The sequence below is a fragment of the Heliconius melpomene genome, chromosome 15 (genome assembly GCF_056956725.1).
Source record: "Heliconius melpomene rosina isolate 202511_hmr_F chromosome 15, ASM5695672v1, whole genome shotgun sequence".
Taxonomy (NCBI): Eukaryota; Metazoa; Arthropoda; class Insecta; order Lepidoptera; family Nymphalidae; genus Heliconius; species Heliconius melpomene.
Genome location: NC_140403.1, coordinates 2065300 through 2089939, shown reverse-complemented (window position 1 = coordinate 2089939; position 24640 = coordinate 2065300). Strand labels below are relative to the sequence as shown.

Sequence of the window (24640 nt, the reverse complement as noted above, 5' to 3'; positions counted from 1 at the left end):
AGACAGACACACAGAGTTACTTTCGAATTTATAATATAGGTATGGATATCAACATTTATGATATAACTATAGTATTTTGTTAAAAAATCTGAATTATTAAGCATATTGAATACATTTTGGTATTTATTTAAAACGCGCGGAGCGCGTAGCCAAGTTTTTTACAAACAAAACTGGCGAGCAGCACCGTGTGTTATTTTACACGAACCATTTGAAGCCACTTTTTACCTATTCGTAACTCAAAAACTATTCCATCTAAAGCTGTCATATTTGGCTCAAATATTTAGACCCCCTACCTGTATACGTGCATAAAATTTCATAAACACAGCTCAAACAGTTATTTAGATAATGACGTCCAAAAATCGTAAATTTTTAGGGGGGTGACTGACCTATAGACCTTAATGTTAACCAAGTTCCAGATGACCTGGAATGGTGAAATTTAGCATCCGGTTAAGTAATTGGGTGTATGTAAAGGAAAAAATCCGAAACTAGTATTTTTTTAACATTTTCTTATAATTTTTCAATTAATAGATTCAATTAGGAACATTTACTTATAGTGTAGCGCCTGCCAACAAAATAAGAGCAATGCATTATTTATATATATTTGCTTTTATTTATATCACACGTTAGTAAATATTTTATTTGTTTTGTAGACTAACTTCACTATTACTTACGTAAGCCATCTAAAACAACACGATGCTTTCAAGTATATTTTAAGATAAGATATGTCTCCATTTGTAGCTGAAAATTACACTAATTTATGTCCTGAGAAAGCCTGTCATCATGTGGACTTCAAGGGCTTCACGTAAAAATATAAAAATATAATAAATGGATTAACATCCTTCATTATTATTTATTATAATTTAAACATATGTTTTAGTACTTATTATACTAAGAGTATTTGCATAGTCGATTAACGTATTTGATATTAAATTATTATTACAATATTTAAGTACTAAGTCCTATATAAGATCCTATAGGGGTTCTATTTTATTGCTTTCGAGGTACGGAAACCTAAAACAGAATAAAAATACACTAAAAAATAAATTAAAAAAAATTAATTATATTGATAGAAATATATGTATATAAAATTTAATAATAATATACTATCTGTAAGGTCAGTCGTGGCACAGGGGCACAAAGTGTGACTGTAAAACCGACTGGTTGTGAGTTCGATTCCTACTCGAGGAGATGAAATATTTATTTCAACTTATATTTCCATTTCTTCGCTCTGGTGTCGAGGCAAGGCGCGGCATTGAGTTCCGCCACTCAACACGCAATACCTCCAGAATTCGATGGAAAGTGGGGTTACTGTTTATTAACACTAGGTTCTCTCTGTCTACTCTTCTTGTGCGGGATACAGCGTGAAGCTGATTTGATTTTTAATATGATATATTATCAGCCTACCAGCTATGCTAAAAGAAGTAATTATAAAGTAATTACTTTATATATATATTAACAGTAAAAATTTAAATAATTATTAATAAAAAAAATAGAAAAAAAAAGAGAAAATAAAAAATTACTTAAACAAAATAATAAAAAATAAATAAATCCGCTTTACGGTGTATCCCACACATAGCGGGGTAGACAGCGGGAACCTAGTGTTAAGACACTCAGTTCCCCACTTTCCATCGAACTCTGGAGGCATTGCGTGTTGAGTTATTCCAACAAAATAATAAAATTAGAAAAAAAAAAATATATTAGATTTCTAAACGCAGCATACATTCATTACTTTCTAATCTGACAACAGTCATTTAATCAACAAAATAAAATTTTATTGCTTTTGAACACTCGAGATTCATAGATAAATATAATCTATTTTCATATTTAACTACATAATATTATTGACCATAATAAAAAAAGTAAATACCTAATTATTATATTAGATATATTATATCGCGTATAATATATTCCGTAGTACGAAGACGCTCATATTTTAATGGTTTTTGTGGCTTGTGTTTCATGATTTTACTGGTTTTAGGAACACTTCTGGATATTGAACAATGAGTCGTTCAATAGAATTGCTTGTGGGTGAAACAAGAACCTTACACCGAATTGTTCCAATGCCTCCCGATGGGAGCTGTCTCTTCCATGCTATTGCATATTGTTTGTTTGAGCATATTCATAAGAAAACTAGCCAAATCAGATATTACACATAAATAAAGTCTCCAAGTTGTAAGAAGAATGGGCATTTACAGTTGTTATAAAATATTTTATATTGTTAAAAATAAATTTCAGGACTGACCATTGAACTTGGCATACATTTACATGTCACTTCTTTTATCGCTGAAGGCATATGTTTTATTACTGAACTTGGCTTTCATTTTACATTTATGTTTTTGATGGGATTTATTTTTAACAAAATATAGTAACAGTATGCGGTGCTAAAATAACATATAGTTTTTTCTCTTTCCACAAAAAAAAGCAATAAATCACAGTGTCGATATGCATCGGTGTATAGAGGAACGAGTAACAGGAACGTATAAATTCCGAATCGATGCGATTTTTTGGAATCGAGCCAAGTGGGTAGATTTTTAAATGGCGGTTGAAGGCTTCCGGCGGAAACCAAGGAAATGAAGAGGATTCCACCGCCACCTACAACTTTGGACACGACACTCGTCTTGACACGGGAAATGAAAAGTGATTTTTCGAAATGAACGAATCTTTTATAAAATTTAAAACAGCTATACTAGATTTGAATTTTGGGTTTCTTTTAGGCTTCCGTATCTCGAAAGGTAGAATGGAACCCTTATATTTTCACTTTGTTGCCCGTCTGTCTGTCTGTCAAAACATATACCTGCAAACTCAAGTTTGTCTACTTTTATAAGACCCTTATTAGTTCAGCGGATTCCTTAGACCTACAATCCTGAAATTGGTCCGTGGGCGAACCTGACTCGCTCTTAACCGTTTTTTTATATTTATGATCAAAGAAGAGCTACTTGCACTTTTATTTTTATACTGCATAAAGTCACAATGCATTTCTTTAAAGTAAACCTAATCTTGAAAAGCAGTCTTTTGTTAATCTGTGAATTAATTCTCACAGAATATAATTCTGTGTAAGTGCTATACAGACTTAAAAAAATCCAAGACCACTGGTATTTCAGACAACTCTCATAAATTGTGTTGGAGTAATTCAAGCAGTTCTCCAACTTTACGAGCACTAGCATTGTGTTTTATTCAACTGATAAAGTAGATAGGACGGAAGAAATGATGCACTCACTGTGGCTTTTAGCTTACGAGAGAACCCTTTTAAAATTACAGTTCCTTAGAGCTGGTTAGTTTATCTCTGGCGTAAAATCTCAACGGTATACTTGGATTTATTTAATATGATCTAAAAAATGTACTTGTATTTTTATTATACTCGTTTGTTTTCTTACTTTTGACGTTTTATAAGAAGACTATAATTTATAACGTAAAAACCCTCTTTTTACTACGTTTCGTTCGTTCGATTTCGTTCGAAGTTCGATATTTAACGTATTGTAAGTTCAATATCTACTCAGCGGCAGGCAGAGCGCGGTGATTAGTTCCACCACTGAATAAAATGTCACGAACTTCTGTCGCTAAATTTCACTGAAGAAATTTTAATATATTTTCTCAGTAAGTACCAGTACACTTAACCTACGCTGTATCACATGGCAGTAAGCGTTTTCGTCGATAAAAACAAATTAGAATTGGCCGAGGCCGAGCCGCTTAGCGACAAAGCTGTTTGCAAAACACGGCAAATTGCTTCCATTAGTGCGCATTACGCCATCAGGCGGGACCGCGGGACACGCGGGACACGCGGGACGGTGACAGCCAGCCTATTATATATATATTATGTATGTACAGACACACAAACAAACCCTAAAGGAAAATATAACTTGGCTCTTTCATATAAGGCCTATATTTCATTATCTTGCAAGGCAATTGAAAATATATCAGTGATAAAGCCTAGGGTTATATCGAAGTGTTTACACCAAAATGTGCTTTATCGGTATAAAAATGAATATTCTTTAACGTTACAGAAAAATATAATATTAGATCGTCGAGTGATGCCCGTTGACACGTAGCGTGGTTAACTGAAATATTACTTTACCATATAATTTGATTTGAGGCCAGTCGTGGCGCAAAAATACAAATATGCGACTATAAACGTGGTAGTTTTTGGTTCGATTCCCACTTAATGAAGTAATATATTTAATATTTTCGCTCAGGTATTGAGGCATAACGCGTCGTTGAGTTCACGTTCACTGGAAAGCGAAGAATGAAAATATGTTAATGAGGATAGAGTAACATTAGGTTCCCAGGTTCCCTCTGTCTTCTCTGTTGTGTAAGGATATAGCGTGAAGCTTACAAAATGTTACGATTACTTAGAAAATATTAATTGTATTATCAATAATAATACAATGGCATTTTCGATATAACAGAAGAAAGCCTGGCACTGACAGAAAAATAATGCGAAAGCACGAAGCGGAAACAATTCGTCCTTCCACTGCCCACGAAAAGCAATTTGCACAGTAAGCGGTTCCGCTTTTCCCAATTTCCCAGCAATTATGATTTTATATACAGGTTACAACTATACTGTTAATATTATAATATGTTCAGTACAGTTTTAGTTAAAAAGACAGAAGAAACAGAAGAAATATGTTTTTGGTATAGGCTGCCAACTACAAGATATTTAAAAGATCAATTTCAGAAATTTTCTTTTATAGCTTAATTCTCGAGGCCAGTCTTGGCGCGGAGGCACAAGTGTAAACGCGATTGGTTGTGAGTTTAATCCCCACTAGAGGAAATAAAATATTTATTTTAATTTATATTTACATTTCCATATTCTGGTGTTGGTTAAAAGCGCGGCGAATGAAAATGAAAAATGGGGAGTGGAGTGTTTTAACACTAGGTTCCCTCTGATTCTTATTATGTATTTTATTTTTATAACTTAAATAAGCATTGTTTTATTCAATGTTGGTAAAATCAAGGAATTCACGGTAATAAAACACACACCACAACCAGACTCTTTGAATTATATTCCAGCAAACGTCGCGTCGTCTCCGCTAATAAGATAACTAAGATAAGAGGGAACTGAGAGGAAGAGAGAGTACTCAACTATTATATGAACCCCTGTCATTATCCATTCCTCTCATTACATTATTCTCAAAGTGATCTTTTCTTAAATTTATTTTTTATTTTTCCTTAATTCGGTCCTCCTTTTTTACGGTTCAGACAAAAAGAGCTTCTCCTCAAAACTTGAATTTAATAAAACTTAAGAATTATTTACTTATTTAATTTGAATTAAACATAAATTGAAAATAGATATTTTACAGCTTTGTCTTACTATCGTCACGTCCAATAAGATACATCCCAATAACAAAGAAAAATATTTGTGACAAATAAAACAACTTTCGCAATTAATTGTTTACTTTTAGCAAATGTTCTACGCTGTTGGCTTACAAAGGAGTGATTCCAATTAGAAAATGTTATTAATACTTTAATTCGTTTTTTTATTTGCATTGCTATGTAAAAAAGTATATACTTTGTGCTAAAGGCTACCAATATAAAACGGAAATAAAAAATATTAACGTTTGAAATATCAAAGGTACATAAAATTTTAATTAACTCGTGTAAAACGTAATATGGACCGTTTATTTTGAAAGTGGTGTAAGTCCATTTTCTTTTGTTTCGAGAAAATTAAAGGTTAGTATGTCGATGATTATGCAATTTCATTTACCGACCGATTTTAAGTTGTTCAAAACATGGGTTTTTTTTTGAGAAATTAAACACGGACTAGTTATATATAAAAAAATTACATTAAATTAAGCATGAATTACGTGATAGCTCATTTTTCTCAAAAATGGACTTACACCACTTTCAAAATAAACGGTCCATATTATGCTTTAAAACAAAATCTAAACTACTGCAAAGCGTTCCCTTTCAGAGATAGCATTTAAATTTTGTAACTTTTTCTCTTTTTAAAGACGAGCAAATAAGCAATGAGATTGCAATGCCGCAATGAGAAACTATTCATGTTGTTTTTAAATGTAAACCACAAACTCATGTAATTTTGAGAATTTTTGATAGTAATTGCGCTTAATTTTTAAATAAGAAATATAATTGATGAAATGTTGACCATATTTCACTTATTTTAATTAACATTATTTTCTTTTTTTAAGCTTCACGGTGTCCCGCACATAGCAAGGTAGACAGAGGGACACCGGCAACCTAGTGTTAAATCCGTCCACAATTAAGAAACTTTCTTTCTTCATTTTTTGCAGAATTCTGAAGGCATTACGTGTTGAATGGCGGAACCCAACGCCGCGTTTTACCTCGTCACCAGTTAATCTTTACTACCCATTAATCTTTCTCTTTCATTTTTTTTTATTTTCTCCAGATATTTTTTCCTTTACTAATTTTAAAATTTTAAGCATTTCAGGTTTCGTACCGCTTTTCTGTAAAGAATCTTCTTTTAGCATCGCACTCAAAGCAGAGTAGGCAGAATTTGTATTAGGACACTCCGTTCCATTTTCTGTAGAAATCGAACCTACAACCTTTTGCGCCACGACTGACTACAAAAAAAAGTTGCTGACTAGAATACTATTTTACAATATATACCTAAAATAAGCTTAAAGAAATATATGTTGTTTATAATACAAATATCAAACATGTAAGACTACTAGCACAGTATAGAGATACCGTTGCGAGTATTCACCCCCAGCTTTCAACACCCCATAATCGATCGATCGCGTTTCCAATAAAGGGTGTTTACTTAGCATTATTCAAAATATTTGCTACAATGTTGCTACGCTTCCATTCAATGGTACTTTGAATCGTTTCATTTTAATGGTTAAATATGTATTGTTGGAGTTAATTGATATGTTTTGTTAGTTAATGTTAGAGTTAAATTACAGTATAGTTAGTATACAATATAGTCATAATTGTAAACTTAAAAATATTTTAAGTTTAACGTGGCGGTTGTGGATTCGATTCCAACTCGTGGAAATTAATTATTATTTATTGATATTTTCATTGATTCCACGCCACCAAGGCATAAGCCCAGCATTTAGTTTTGCCACTCAACACAATGCCGCCAAAATTCTGACGAAAGTGGGGGGTGGACTGTCTTAACACTAGGCTCCCACTGCCTACGTACCGCATGTAGCAGCATGCGGCATACAGCGTGAACCTGTATTTTTTTAAATCAAAAATCCCTCTCTTCTTCTTAAAAATTATAATTTGTAAATACACAGACTCAGGAATTTTGTGTTAATTTGGAAAATGGCTCTTTAAAAAATAAAATATAAGATAAAAACATTCACTATAAGTAAATAAAATAAGATTTTACGACACAAAAGTAATACCTCTCATCTGAACTCAGAATTACCTTAATTACAAGCCACATGTGACGTTCCCGTAGACTCGTAGCGGCTCTACGAAATTAGCTACGAACAATGCCACTGATATTATCGCTACGTAATATTAAAGGCTTACAGGCTTATTTTACGAGAGCGAATGTAGGGATGGATTTTTTTAATTACAAGCCTTGTAAGTGGAGGTCTTTATTTTTTATATTTGTTTATATGCTAGTGGCATTCAACTTCGTCTTTCAATTAAATCTGTCCAATAGTTCAAAAGATGTGAGTGTACAAACGGACAGACGAAAACTCTTAAAACTATATTCATGTTTTGTTACCATTTTTATACTAACCTAAATATTATTTTCGTAAAAATATTTAATGTACAGACACACTCTTTTACTGTTTTATTATAGTATAGATAGCTAAACTATAGAAAGATAGATAAAAAATAATTAAAATACATTTTTATAACGTATATTATACAAATAAAGCCTCAAAATAAAAATAATATTCCACAAACAAGTCTCCCTTTAAAAGTAATCGGCGTGAAGAATATTGTCTAAAAGAAAATGGAAAATGAAAATTGATGTGCTGTCGAATTAAGCGCGGTGATAAATGATAACGAATACATTGGCTTATCGAATGAACGAATTGAATGAATAACAAGACATTTTCCATTTTGTTACACAAATAAATTTGTAAGGACAATAATTTTTACTTACTGCTTAATTTTTATTAAGTGACTAGATTTTTTTTATATTCCGCTTTAGTAGCTTAGGCAGAGAGAACCTAGTGTTTGTTTGTCACCTCCCATCTATTATTAGCACATTGCAGAAACACATAGAGAAGAAATAATATTAAATCATTACTTAGCTCTAAGTGCGATGAATGATTGAACTAAATAAATAGCTAGACGTTTTTCGCTGTGATACATAAATAAAAAGGATAATATTTTTTACGAATCTTTGTAAGTAAGCAGTTGACTGACTGTAAACGTAATGGTCGTGGATTCGATCCCCATTTGGGAGAGTGAATTATTTCCATCAGTTCATCAGTCCATTCCTTGTCATATAAAAATTAACCATTATAAAAAGCAGTCACGTTGAAAACACCATCATTTTTACTTTACTGAGGGTGCATAATTAATAGTGTACACAGTAATTAATATACAGTAGGCGCGAGATAATGAATTATAATTTGTAAGATTAGCAGAGTGACCTACCTCTCTCTTAATTTGTATGTATGTCATGTTGTTCCACCTGCTCGTAAGCGAATCACGTATCGCTGTGAACGCGGAACATCCGCATGGATTCATTTGCTGTACTGATTTATAAACTTAATGTTTTACGTGACACTTCCAGATATAATCTATTGTTATTTTTTCATCTTACATTATTAAATAATATAATAATTAATTAATAGATAATTCTTTGAGCCCGTCGAAACGCATCGGGACATAATTTGATTGTAAGCGCGGTGGTTTTGGGTTCAATTCTTATTCTGGGGAATAATTAATTAATGAAAATAATTTTTCATTGGTATGGAAAGTGGGGAACAGAAGTGGCTTTAGGAATAGAGAATCTTTACACTAGGTTCCCAGATTAGTAAAGAAACGTAAATTGAGTGAAAATGATTTATTCTGTTATTTTTATATTGTAAAAGGATCAATTTGCTAGGATTTACTACCTAAAGAAAAAAAAATAACGAATATAATAGCTTTAACAGTATCATATATAGGCAATGTTCACTAAGCCAAACACACGGCCCTCAATTCCAGTTATGCCAATTTAATACAAACAACAGAACTAGCCATTTCAACGGTCGAGCATGAAATATATGGAGACGAAAATAAAAATGGCCGCCGGGGTCGAGACCGGGATAACAATGGTAAAAATATGCTTCACGAATAAACCACTCGAATTACATTAACCTACATCCTATTCATCCCTGATTTATTTTTCGGGATAAATGTTTGTTTTATTTTATAAATGTTGACGTTTTAAATATAAAATTTATTATAATTTTCCCTTTCCTAATAGGATTATAAGGGCTCCCCCCCCTAATGTAAATATTCATTATTTTTAAATTTGACGTTTTACTTGTCGGGCTTGATACAAATTTATATTTTAAAATTGGGCAAATTAAATTTAAATAAAGACTTCCAAATTTTCTTAAAATTTAAAAGAGATTGGCTGCCTAATCTCGTTAACTATCAAATATACGGCTTTTGGGGTTCCGTCCTCAAAACATAGAAAAACGCAACCCTTATAGGATCACTTTGTTGTTTGCCTGTCCATTTGTCGATACTTTTTTGTTCATACAAGTTTTTCCTAATTTGCCTGGTCCTTAACTAATTGTCTTGCAATATATATAGAACATAGAGATGAATAAAATATTTTTATAGTGCCACAAATATAAATTAAAACGTAAACGATCTTGATAATTTTAAGTCTCCTATATATTTCATAACGACTGTTACGTATTTTACTTAAACTAAGTAATGGGATGTCGTAAAAGCCTACTATCGTCGTAAATTAAATTAGCATTGGTATTAAATGTCTCGCGTGTGCTGAATGTAAGTAAACTTTGACAATCACTCTTCATAATAAATCACTTAGGGGGCATATATAAAGTATATATATCTTTATATATTTATCAAAGAATTTTTAAAAGATATAAAAAAATATAATTTTATTCCGACAGCGTTTTATACAGCGTGTATCCCACACGTACTAGAATAGACAGAGAGACTAGTCTAGAAACCTAGTGATAAGACACGTTTTCTATTTTCCGCCGAATTCTTGAAGCATTGTGTGTTAAGTTGCGAAACTCAACGCCACCCACAGGTCCAGCTTTTCACCTTCACGCTGTATCCCGCATGTACTAAGGTAGGCAGAGAAACCTTGTGTTAATATACTCCGTCCCCCACTTTCCGCTGAACTCTGAGGGCATTGCGTGTTGAGTGGTCGCAACCCAACGCCGCGCATTGCCCCGATGCCATAGCGAAGAAATGAAAATATTAAATATTTATCGTATCGCCAGTCTTTCAGAACACTCCCCTTTCAGCCGCGCCGAGTATCAGCATATTGGGCCTTAATGTTTCGAGTGACTGCCAGTATCGCGATCATCTGGAAAGCAAGGCCAAGTTGGCCTCGAAGAAACTGGGGGTCATCAATAGAGCGAGACGGTACTTCACGCCAAAACACCGATTGGCTCTATATAGGGCCCAGGTTCGGCCACACATGGAGTACTGTTCTCATCTCTGGGCTGGTGCACCCCAGTATCAGCTTGACCCATTTGATCGCATACAACGTAGAGCTGTCCGAATCATTAAGGACCCAGTAAGCTGTGAAAGGCTTGACACTTTGGCTCTGCGTAGAGACGTCTCCTCGCTGTGCGTTCTCTATCGCATTTATCATGGTGAGTGTTCTGAAGAACTGTTTGACCTGTTACCTGCCGCCGAATTTTCTAACCGCACAGCACGTCACAAACTCAAATATCATCCACACCATCTGGATGCGTGGCACTCCACTACTGTGCGGTTTCGTAGGAATTTCCTTCCACGCGCCACCGAACTGTGGAATAGCCTACCCGCGGCAGTGTTTCCAGGTCGGTACGATATGGGTACCTTCAAAAAGCGCGTCTATCTCCACCTCAAAGGCCGGCAACACACCTGTAGCTCCTCTGGTGCTGCACGGGGTCGTGGGCGGCGGTGATCATCATCAGGTGACCCGAACGCTCGTTTGCCTTGTCCTTTTTCCATAAAAAAAAAAAAAAAAAAAAAAAATTTCATTCTATTCTTCCTTCAGTGCAAAATTGAACTCACAACCTGTCGTGTTTACAGTGATACGCTGGTACCACATCTGGCCTGGTCGTAGGCTATAATGTGCGATAAAAAGCATGAAAAAAAAAATATTCTGGACTTTCACATTCAATGCAATTGTAGGTCAACAGTACCATGTTTTTTTTACTTGTAAATAAAAGAACATTGCCCCAAATTATTTTCTAGCTAGGTCATAATAAAAGTAGGCTTATTTCATAAACTAATGTATAAAATACATGCAAACAGTTCAATTAACTCTTGAACTATTTTTAATATTATATCTGAATACGCTTTTAAGCAATTACAGTACATTCAAGTTATATGAATGAGGTTAAATATTAATTTTTAAAAAAGATTTTAATATGAGATTCTTATTATATGGGACAGCTATGAGCTTAATTGCTTTTAACATTAATACAGAAGCTTAGAAACATACCAAAAGACGTCAATTACTTTCTTAATTGATATTAAATTATTTCAATTAACCTTTTTTCATAGTGTATCCCGCACATAACAGAGTAGGGAACCTGGTAACATAGTGTGAAGATACTCCGTTCCCATTAAGACTCTTCCTTTAAGCGTAGAGAGATCATATTCCTGAAACTTTTCGTAGATTGGCGGAACTCAACGCCTTGCTTTAACTCGTTACCAAAGTGAGGAATAGAAAATATTAAATATTTCATTTCCTTGAGTGGGAATCGAACCTACAATCTGTTACATTTACAACCACACATTTGTCCATACAACAGTAGAGTAGACAGAGAAAACTTAGTGTTAAGACAGTCAAAATTCGCTTTCCCTCCAAATTTGTGTAGAGTGGCTTTTAATTGAGGCACTGCTCCTTAAGTGACGTGTTTATTTCACCAGAGCAGGAAATAAAAATAATTAATTCCAAGTGAGGATCAAACCCACAAATATTGCGCTTACAGTCAGATGGTGTTCCACTGCACCATGATCGCATATCATAAAGTTGCCTTTACGCATAATACGGAACATATGTAAAAACAATAACAATTCACAAACCCCAAATAAAGTCGTTACAAAAAATTCACTTCCTTAAATATATATTGTACAGTCAAGTTAATAATAATAAAAATAACAATAACAATAAATAACAAAATAACAATTGGTGAAGGAGCGTTTCTTTAGCCGCCTGAAAAAAGTGCTTGGCAGCCTTTTATCTGGTGGCAACAAGGTGCGTGCTTTCAACGGTTGGGTTATGCCGCTTTTAGCCTATACTTTTGGCATTGTAAGATGGACACAGACTGAGTTAGACTCCGTAGATCGCCAAATACGTAAATTGTTGACGACATACCGAATGCACCATCCGCGTTCGTCTGTAATGAGACTGTATATCCCGCGTAAGTGTGGAGGTCGTGGCTTTTTGAATGTCAAGAACCTCCATAACCACGAGGTATGCAGTCTTAGAGAATATTTTCTCAAGATTGACGTGGATATGCACAAGGATGTGGTAACAGTTGACAAAGGCCTTACTCCTCTTTCCTTGGGCAAAGAGAACTGGCGTCGGCCTGTAGTACTTACTACTTCTGATCGCATGGCTGTATGGAAGAGCAAGGAGCTGCATGGTAGATTCCATAGAGCCCTAGTGGGCCAGGACGTGGATACTGTTTCATCATTATCTTGGTTACAGTTCGGGGATCTTTTCGGAGAAACTGAAGGTTTTGTCTGTGCAATTATGGACGAAGTTATCAAGACACGGAACTACCAGAGACATATTATGAAAGATGGCACTATCGACATCTGCCGGGCGTGTCATCGACCTGGGGAGTCCCTCAGACATATTGTCTCTGGTTGTTCTCATCTTGCTAATGGCGAGTATTTGCATAGACACAATCAAGTAGCCAAGATAATACACCAGCAACTTGCTCTTCAATATGGCCTTGTAGAATTGGAGGTGCCTTACTACAGGTACAATCCCATGTCTGTTCTTGAAAATAGCTGTGCTTTGCTCTACTGGGATCGGTCTATTATTACTGACAGGTATATTGTTGCCAATAGACCTGATATAGTACTAGTAGACCGAGCGGCGCGCCGCGCAGTGATTGTTGACGTTACTATCCCACATGATGAAAATCTCGTGAAGGCCGAAAAAGAAAAACAATCTAAATATTTGGACCTAGCCCATGAGATTACCGCCATGTGGGATGTCAATACGACTATCATTGTGCCGATAGTGGTTTCGGTTAACGGTTTAATAGCGAAAAGCCTCGACCAACACCTTAAGAGGCTATCGCTTAGCTGTTGGATCAAGAACCGGATACAGAAGGCAGTAATACTTGAGACGGCACGTATTGTGCGGAGGTTCCTCTCTCTGGAGCCCTAGCCACCGATGGCTTGGACCCTTGTCCCGCCCTCGGAAGAGTGGTTTTTTATATTTTTAAATGTATCTTTTTTATAATAATTTATATTTAAAAATGTAAAATTGATTCGCTTATTTAATAAAAGTATATTCTGGATAAAAATAAGGAAAACATGGTGTTCTTAACGCGATATATTGCAGAAAAGATTGCCTCGTGCGCTCTCAGCCATTTTATATTAAGCCGATTATTCGTACGTGGAATACATCATTATTAAATGGATTCGTCGGCTGAAGGGGTTGCGTGATCTTAAAATCTAATGTGTTTTTTCATCTATAATAACAATAATATATGTAAATTATAATATGCTTTGTGTGTATTTACAATTGTTAAAGAAAAAAGAAGAAATAGGTCTAATTCTCCTTTTATGTGATGAGATGAAAGAAAAAATCTCCACTCTGGTTTGGTGGTTGTTGAGATCTGCCACACTATACGCAATATCCCGTAAGTTGGGTGGAAAGTAGGAAACGAAAAGTTCTAATACTACTTTCTTCTATCTACCCTGCAATATGGAAGAAAGTGAAGCTGAGAGAGAGAATATAGAATGAAATATTTGACATCCTATCGGAAAACGTTTTAAAGAGCTATTTAATGTAAGAAATATAAGATAAAGAGAGAGCGATAGAGAAATAATGTTATCGTTACTTTTAAATAATGTCTCAATAACTTTTTAAATGTCCTATTTAATTAATATTTCAAGTATCTATCTATCTACTAAGCTCGATTATATAAAAAGCATTTATGCGGATAATTTTCTATATTTACGGCTTCATTTTCATATAATAAAAATTCTCAGAACTGTTGACTAAGTGAAACATGAAACGAAATTGAGACTTTTCATGTCTCGTATTACACTTCTCTGTATTAAACTTACATCTTTGTGTAGATTTCTCCTCTTGACTTTGAAGTTAGCGTTATTTTCCTGCGAGAATGAAATTCAGTGTTGTCGAGAAAATATGAAACTCCACAGATATATTTTATTTGCCCGGAACACCGGCTTCGTGCTCTCGGCATACTGAAAATACTTTTCCTGGATATTCTTTGTGATTTGCTACAATAGGAATAGGAAAATCTATAATATATAAGTCTGCTACAAATAAAAGTTCCATTGCGTTTCCTAAGACAAAAAATAAAAACTAACTTTGAAAGCTTTTTTATGTATATCCTCTCAGAAATCTAACAGTATATCGTCAGACAGTCCACCACTTTCAGGCTTCCGAAGCCCTAAAAGAACCGAACTTTGTTTCTTTTTAACAACCTTTCGGTAAAGTTACAATATCTATACTAATATAATAAAGCGGAAGAGTTTGTTTGTTTGTTTGTTTGTTTGAACGCTAAGATCTCTGGATCTACTGGATCGATTTACTTTGTTTTTGTTTTATATGAAAGCTGCATTCTTCAGAAGTGCTATAAGCTATATAATATTACGTTACACATATATACTAATAAATTAAAGTACTTTCTAATTTGACATGCAATTTATTCTGCCATGTTAATAACCAGCGTCGTCGCTAGGCGACCGCGTTCGTTACCGCGTCATTTTAATATTCATCCTTATGAAAATTAAAATAATAGTCACTTTTAGCATTTGATCTAGATTGAAATTATATTTCTATAGAAATTATATTCTTATATTTCAAGCAGGCGTAGCCGCGTCCGGGTCCGCTAGTAATGTTATAAAAATATATGCTGTTATAAATGTAAGCCGTAGGCATATAAACAACTTACAAAAATAACATTTTGAATAAAATATTAGTTTTACGTGTTCGTCCAGATCGTAAAAGATTTTCAAATTCAATATGCGTTCCAACTATTCTCTCCGCCGACGCCGCTTACTTTGATCGCTCCGTCCCGATCTCCGTCATTACTCTTCGCTATCTGCACCATCCAGGGTCGCGAACACGCATTTGCATAAAATATTACGAGCGAAGACGTTTGACCTTACATTGAAACAATACTACGTTTACATTCCATCCTTGAAATGGTGTCCTTGTTGTGCACGTCAAATGGTGATTCTAGTTTTCTTTTGTTCTATATATATGTAGAAAATTTAATTTGAACTTTTATATAAAAAGTAGAAGAGGTCAGTTGTAGCACAGGGGCACAAGCGTGTGAATGCAACAAATTGTGGGTTCAATTTCCACTCGAGGAAATGATATAATATTTTAATCACCGCGCTCTGGTTATGGGGCATTTTTGCATAGATGCTTGAAAATTCGACGGAAAGTAGGAAACGGAGTGTCTTAACACTTCCATTCCATCTGCCAATGCTATATGCGGGATAGAGCGTAAAGCTAAAAAAAAAAAACATAAGATAAGAAATATTTCTTTTATGAACCAATGAAATTATTGATATTTTACAGTATAACAATCGTATCCAAGTGGTTATATAACACGAGATCCTATTGTAGTCATCACGGTTGAAGTATCTTATTTTCAAAACAATTAATTCATTTTTATATCAAACAAGTCAAGTAGTTACAATCATCTTATATCGATCTGTATTTACTAGTAAGTATAATTCTTCATACTATTGGTACAAACTTGGCTTATTTTTAAAAACTTTTCTTATCTTCTATACTAATATAATAAAGCGGAAAATTTGTTTGTTTGTGTAAACGCTAAGATCTCTGGATCTACTGGTCTAATTTATTTTCTTTTTGTTTTGCTGCATTCTTCAGAACTGCTGTAGGCTATGTAATATTACGGTGTACTAGGCACGAGTTGGTGTACAGCCACGTTGTGTTCATGATTGAATTTAAGTCTGTTGACAAATGCAGCATAATAAAAGTATTATGTAGCATGCGGGCGAAGCCGCGAGTAGGCCGGTAGTTATAACTTAAACTTGAGACTGACAGCAACGGCTGGCAGTTGTGACGCAGGAGCAGAATTCAGCAGAAAAGGGGAAATGGAATGTCTTAGCACTAGGTTCCCTCTACCTACCCTGGTGTGATCGGGATACAGCATGACGCTAGAAAAATTATAATCTCACATTCCTTAAAGCCTTCTACACATATTTATACAAATATTTTAACGCATCACATTTCTATTTCACTCAAAGTGACTACTGCAAATGTCAGAAAAGTTTGAAGTTTCCTCCAAATCTAATACAAGCTCGGCAGCACAATGCGAAGACTGATTGCATTATGTGAGACCGCGCGGGAATTTAATACAAATGCCAATCTCAACGTGCAAGACCTGTCGGTTGTGGTTCCTCTGAAACTACTGCTGCCTCGAAACGAAATAGATTTAGAGAAATACCTGGAGCTGGTATCGATCCTTGCCTTTTTATGTAAATTCGTATTTGTCGTAGTTCCTACTGAGTAGAATATATTTATTTTATGAATGGAGAACTGTTATCAAGACACGCGCAAGTGTTCCAGCCAAGTTAAAATGCTCTGACTCACACACTCTGTATCTATATATATATAAAATCGAAAGGTCACTCACTCATCATGAAATCTCAGAAACTACATGTGCTAGGAATCTCAAATTTTGCATAGGAGTTACATATAGGACGTAGGTGCTCGCTAAGACGAGAATTTGCAATATTCGACTCCTAAGGGGTTGTTTTTGGGGTTGGAAGTTTGTATGAAAATTCGTTACTGCAGGGACGTCACTTATAGGACGTAGGTACTCATGGAGACAGAAATTAATAATAACATAGTTCACGCGGGTGTAGCCGCGAGCGGGCCGCTAGTTTTATATAAAACATTTCGGGGCCTTTTGGGCTTTGTAGACTATTTTTTTTTAACTTGCATATTTCTGGCTGACTCACTCTATCATCATAAACCTAACTCACTTTTAGATTACCTAGAAATTTGACTTTCAGTATGAAGGTCAATTGTTATTCATATAGTATTATTGACCAAAAAAACAGAAAAATGAAGATTATTAATAATTACAACCAAAAAAATATAAGAAAGTTATGTCCAAAAATGTAGGTAAATAAAGAGATTTTAATAAAAGCTATGTTTGATAATAATTTCTTTACAGAAACTAATGATATGCTATCAAAAGTATATAGTAGTGCAGGCCTTAAAAGCGTAAAATTTTCAAATAATCATCTATTCCTTACCGACATAAACACCTCTTATCACCACGAACAAGCTTGCATATCTAAGCAATGGGTGTGCAGTCGTATCCTTTGAGTCTTAACTCAAAGTCGTACCTCACTTATAACAGTTCACGGCTCGCCGCACTAAGTGCTTTACACTCCTTAAAACATTTCCTTCATTTGCATACACTTTGTAGAATACTTTTTAGAAAACGTATAAAAATTTGATTATTTTTCTTTCTTAAGTGTGGAATAACACTTTTAAAATGTTAAAAACACTTTGTACAACTCTATATTTTTGTTCTTAACGTGTTTTCACAATTATTATGACTATGTATGTAAACTAAACGTGTTCTGTCGTAGTAGTAATGCAGTATTTCACCTAAATTATTGCAAAAATAGCACACATGCATTCAGTGATTATCTTTATTCCGCATTTAGCAGGGTAAACCGAGGGAACCTGGTGTTAAGACACTCCGTTCTCCACTTTCCGCCGAATTTTCGAGGCATTGCGTGTAGAGTGTGTGTGTTACCGGAGCAAAGAAATGAAAACATTACTAAATAATAATTCATTGGAGTTGGAATTGAACCTACAACCGTCGCGTTATCAGACATACGTACTACTGTGCCGTATAACAGTGATTATAATGACATCTTAAATAATAAAAATAATTCTCTAACTTATTTGAGACAAAAGCAATAACAGCTATGATATGATACATTACATTGAACTATAAACACTTCCTCAATCCCTCACAAAGTAGATAATCTACCAACGGCTAAGCACGTAACGCTTTAATCTAGTCATTACTAGCGTGCTACGTCATCGATAACGCCTCCCTCACACACTGAGTGCTTCCAACTATGTACGATACCTAATTGCCCGCATTCCATTGTCGTCTCTTCCAAATGAACATCACAGAGATTCTCTATATTATATATATGGGTTCTATAGCTTAAGAATTCCATTTACATACATAAATCAGCTTCACGCTGTATCACGCACACATCAGGGCAAAGGGAACCTAGTAGAGGCAAATCAGAGCGAAGAAATGAAAATATAAATGTTAAATAAATATTTCATTTCCTCGGGTGGAAATCGAACCCACAATCAATTCCGTTTGCAATCGAATACTTGTGCCCTTATATATATACATACATACATATGTAATATGCAAATATATTCAGTACTAAAAATTTTAAATTAAATAAGACTTCTGTTTTATCGCACTTTCTTGTAAAGTTGAAGATTGAAAAGTAAGAAAAAGTCTGTCCGTACCGTCAGTAAAGTCTGCTCAGTACGAAAAGTCGAGACTCGAGAACACTTTGGCGGTGGTCCTAATAAAAATGTGACAGGCAGAACGAAAATTTGACGCTGCGTGAAATTGGTTATTCTTTTTAAAATTAAATTTCATGTACAATAAGGAAAATAAAGTATTTTACCAAAAACATCAGTTTTGTACAATATGTTATTACATAAAAGTGGGGGGTGGAGTGTCTCAACACTAGGCTCCCCTCTCCCTTTCCTGCCAAAACCGGGATACAGCGTGAAGCTAAAAAAAACATTTTATTGCACAATGTATTACGAAATGATTGTTAAATCTATTAGCATAAAATTACTGGGAAATCAAATTGTATCGATACGATCATTATGTAACTGACAGGCATAATGGAGGCTAGTACTTGAATTTAAGTTGAATAATTACAAAAAACAATTTATTTTTTGATAATGTCTCAAAGAACACCTATTTATTATTAAACTTGTTTTGTTAAAATAATAAAAACACAAACATTATCAATAAATTAAACATACATAATAAACTTAAATACTCACCACGCAATACCTCCTAATTCGGCAGAAATTTGGGAACGGAACGGGTGTTTTAATGAAAACGGAGTGTCTCGACACTAGGTTTTTAGATTATCTCTGCCTACCCTGCCATGTGCGGTGTACGGTGTGAAGCTGAAGAAAAAAAAAAAGATTATAATTTTCATACATAGTTGTATTTATATAGTTAAACAATTTTATTTCTAATAATTTTAAAAAGTAAATAAATCTCATTCTACCTAGCATAAACAATATCAGTTCTAAGGTATCATCATTAAACCAAGTTAATCAATTCACAGTTAAAGGGCTTGCGGTTCGATTACATCCGCATGTGCCCCATGAATATGCTAAATGGATTTGGAAATGCGCTGTCACGATACACAATATGGCAGGACATGTATGCATATGCATGTATTTATTACTTTTATTTTGATTTTCATACCTTCATTTGTTTGCATATTCATTTTTTTATACAACTATAGCGATAGCAGGAAAGGCAGCGAGAACTTAGTGATAAGACACTCCGGTGCCCAGTTTTCGCCGAATTCTGGAGGTTGCAAGTTACCTGTAAATAAGAGAAACAACAATTACAGTTAATTATTCGTCTCTCTCTTTTATCTATTATTTTTATCCAATTGTTTTATAGCAATAAAATATTCTTTAATTACGTTTCTTTTATCTTCACACGTATTCACTTTTTTATTCCCTCTATATGGCTGTCAATTAATTATAGACATCTAACGGGTATCATAAAAAAGGAACGCTATATTCAAAGAGAGTATATTCTCTTTACATAAATAAACACACTATACTATCAATTAACCTATCATAGAGTGCTTGTTTACTAAATCCAATATGTTCGTCGGACGCACCGTAACTCAATTACGAATGTTCAATGTAATAGCTAAGTTGCTTGATTCTGTTTAGATGCCTATTGTTGATAGAACCATGTTCCACGCCGGTCAAAATGAAAATTTGGACCAATACTCCCACTGGGCGATGCATTCGTGCGACTTTGGTTCAATTTACACTTTATTGGAAAATTTGAATTCGTTACGAATGTACGCTACAGTATGCAAATGATAAAGTAATTTAGTTCACTCGTTCATCAATATTCTACGATAGGTTTCGTGTTAAAATTGAAATTCATATATTCTTTATTTAATAAATATTTTAGTTTTTTTTAAAGCATCAAATTCTTTTAATATATAGGTTTTCGTTTTAGCGTGTGATTGTTATTTGATTTTCATTGTGGTTGTCTGTCTTGTGGTGTTTTAATTAAGATTTCAGAGAAAGTTTTTTTATTCAATTTTTTTAAATTTTTCTAATCTGAGTTGAGTTGCACATTTTACTCACTTAACTCCATTCTTGGTCTCTAAAATTGTTGCTAACTTGAGAATTAAGTTCAATAGGTTCACTATATAAATAAGTTGTAACAAGCGTATAAGAATTTCGAAGTAGTTTGATGAGAACGTATGAGTTTAGTGGTCAGCGGGAATAGACGGTTTTCAAAGAACCTACTACAAATCTGTAATATCCAATTTTGATACGATTTCCAAAAAAATATTTTTCTTTTCTAAGTGTGAAATAATACTTTAAAATGTTAAAACATAATGCCATAATATCTTCGAAATGAAATTCGAACAGATTCAAATGAACAAATTAAAGAAAAAAAACACAACAAACAAAATTATGTAGACAGCCTTAATAAAAGTTACCATTAATAATTTCAAATAATAAATGACTATAACGTTATACAGCGTGAACTATTTATATAAATTTTTAATTAAATAAAAACAATAAATAACAGCTATTGTGAAGCTTATACAGCTAATAGGTCTTACCGAGAACCATTCGTCATGCCAGAACAATCCCAACGCATGCTCCGTCATTTATATTACATGTTGGTACCGCAAACAAATGCACGTAATATGTTACCAACGTGCTACGAGCTAAGAGCTACGAGCTACGGGCTACAGGCTACGAGACTACGGGGATATGTACGATATATAGGTGAACTATATAATAATAAGGGAAGCTTATACAGAATTATTTTAGCTTACATTTATATGGACAATGGCCATGTTATGCATAAGATATATATACTATTAATATGTTAAATAGTAAACGAGCTATAAACGTGATAGGTTGTGGGTTTGATTTCCACTTAAAGACATATAATTTGTATTTTCATTTCCTTGGTCTGGTAACGAGGGAAAGTTCGACGTTAAATTTCGCCATTCAACACGCAGTGTCTCCAGAGTTCGATGGGAAATGGGGAATGGATGTCTTAATGGGAACGGAGTGTCTTAACACTAGATTACCAGTTTCCGTCTAGGTATCCTAGTATGTGCGGTATACAGCGTAAAGCTAAAAAAAATAAAATATAAAAAAATATACGATATGACACCATCGTTGTATGACATTATTCTTCTTCTTAATGTGCCTCTCCATAGTGGTGGTCTCCTAGTGGTGGTTGGGATGACACTATTATGAAGCTTGATGTTACCTAAATAACAGTTTGCAATTATGTAAGTATTTCGATATTTTTTTTTAATTGGAACACCAAAGTAAAATTACCTTTACCAAACTTAATAAAAATAAGATAATTATAAATAAGAAATTTCTATAGCAAAATGTCCCTGGAACACCCCACAAAAATATCTTACAAAAAAACCAAGTTATCGTCGGCGTCGCATTAATTAAATAAAATCCTTAGAAAATTTACAAACGATTCGTTAATTTTGTCGTGCTTCGTAAGACTTTGTGCAGCTTTCCTTTGATTGAAATTTATTTTAGATTATTAAATGAAGCCATTGAAAAAGGAAAAGACTTGTAGTTTATGAAATGGAAGCTTTAATTTTTTTTCTTTCAAAGGAATGTAAGTGAACAAATATTTTTATACATTTATAGTTTTCTTTCTTAAAAAAAATGAAAATCGTTTCATATCCCATAACCTTACATATAAACCATAATATTTACATATAAACATGTAAATATTACAATAAATCTTTAAACTTTAAAGCGATTCCTAAAATGGAATATTTAGACATACTATTATAACTTTTCATATACATACAATGTAACAGACACCGGTACAATGATAATTTTATACGAAAATTATAAAGTTGTAATGTTGGTTGATCTCAGAAACTAATGATTTTAATGAAAAAATGTTTGAATATTTCATTTCCTCGAGCGGGAATCGAACCCCCAACTTGTGCTTCTGCACCAATAATAAATAGTTAGGTATATACAGCTTCACGCTGTATCCCGCACATTGCGTGTTGGGTAGCGGAATTCAACGCCACGCTTTACCTCCACACCAGAGAGCAGAAATGGAAATATAAATTTAAATAAATATTTCAATTCCTCGAGTGGGGATCGAACCCACGACCAGTCGTGCATGCAATCGCACTTTGTGCCCCTGTTCTACTGGCCTAAATAAATAGTTACAATATACAAATTTAACATATAGAATTTAAACGGACAAATTTAGGTATAAAACGGTGTTAAACCCTGACATTTTCCACCACTTAATTGACTCATACTTACATACACTATACTCGTATATACGTATATGTAAGTTCATAATACAAAATGAATTACCTTGAAACTTGGGGTACGTTTGAGCAGCTAATTACTTTAGAGGTACTAAGTGAATCGAGTTACGTTACAAGGCGGTCTGTTTCAGTAACAACTGAACGATATGAAGTTACTTCACTGTTTACAGTAAACAACTGTATATATTATAGAAAAAAACTGTATAAAAGACAGTAATATACTATTGGAGCGCAGTAAAAATATTTTGTTTTCTTTACACTGTATCCTGCATGAAGCAGGGTAGGCAAGGGGAATCTAGGAACCTACTGTCAAGAATGGCGTGGCGTTAAATTCTGACATTTAAGTCGTAATTTCCTAATTTCATTCATAAAGCGGAGAATGGAACAAATTGTCTTGACAGGTGTCTAGGCTCTCCGCTTACGATTTGCAGTAGATGTGTGAAATAAGAAAAAGTATTCTGTGACCTTAATGAAAACCACATCCAAATAGTTATAGTCAATTAAGATACACCGCAAATGCGCCATCGTAATGCAGTGTGCTGTGACCGAGTGGCAATAGTTGTGGGCTGTGGCTTGAGGAAACGTGTATTATCAATACAAATATTATTTGTTGTAATTGTACATACATACATATATATTTCTCCGCATTGATTACGTAAAATAGAGTTTGTTCACTTCATCTGACTATGAATATTGTCAATTGTTATGTTTGTTGTCGTTTTTATACTCTTCTTTTTCTTCTTAATGTATAATTGTGCACAATAAAGTGTAAATAAATAAATAAATAAATATTAAAATAAGTCGAGATTGTAGTGATTTATCACTGGATTATATTTGTTATTAAGAACCCATAAACACTCCCTTTAAATATTTATTTTGAATCATTACATTATGAATCAGTATGTCTAATTATCACAGTTCATGAGATACGTATGTATCCTGACCTGGTGACAGACATACAGAGGAGTTTTCGGACCCCTTTTTTACTCATTGTATACGGAACCCTAAAAATTATCGAGATAATGCTTTTTATTAAATATTTAAACAGGTTTTTTAAATTTCATTCAAATATCTTTAGATTTCACTAATCTCGCAAAACTTAAAAGGTAAAAGGAATGAAACTATGATAAGAACTCCAATATAAAGTGAACCAGAAAACGAAAAAGATATTAATAGTTGTAAGCATGGACGTGAAATGTTCTTGAATTCGCTTTCATAGCAAATTATTTTGAAACTTACACGAATAATGCATTTCCTTACTACAGCCAAAACATTTCCTTGGAAAGATTCCAAACGTGAACTTTTAGTCGTGATTACCATATAAGCTTTTGAGCTGAAATCAAAATCGAAAGCTTTATAAAGTAAGATGATTCTTTTTTAGGGTTCTGTACCTCAAAAGGTGGAAATGGAACCCTTATATCACTTTATTGTCTGTCTGTCCGCCTATCAAGACTATTTATACAGAGATCGCGTGCATGTATTAATCTGTAATTAATATTAAATATTTAGGCTTATGATCTCGTAAAGCACAGAAAAATCAAGCTTCTACGTCAACGCAATGAAAAGATACGAACATTTATGTATCGATCTTCCTGCATTTTGTGCAAGAAATTGTCTGCGTATCCTTGAATATAAAAATAAATATTTAAAAGTAATTATAATAGTT

The 24640-nt window shown here is 33.8% G+C and overlaps 1 protein-coding gene across 2 annotated transcripts in view; it reads left to right on the top strand.

Moving 5' to 3' along the window:
* The window catches only part of LOC146531261 (thrombospondin type-1 domain-containing protein 7A-like), a 74745-nt gene that overhangs the window by 33284 nt on the left and 16821 nt on the right, over window positions 1-24640 (top strand). The window lies entirely within an intron of this gene.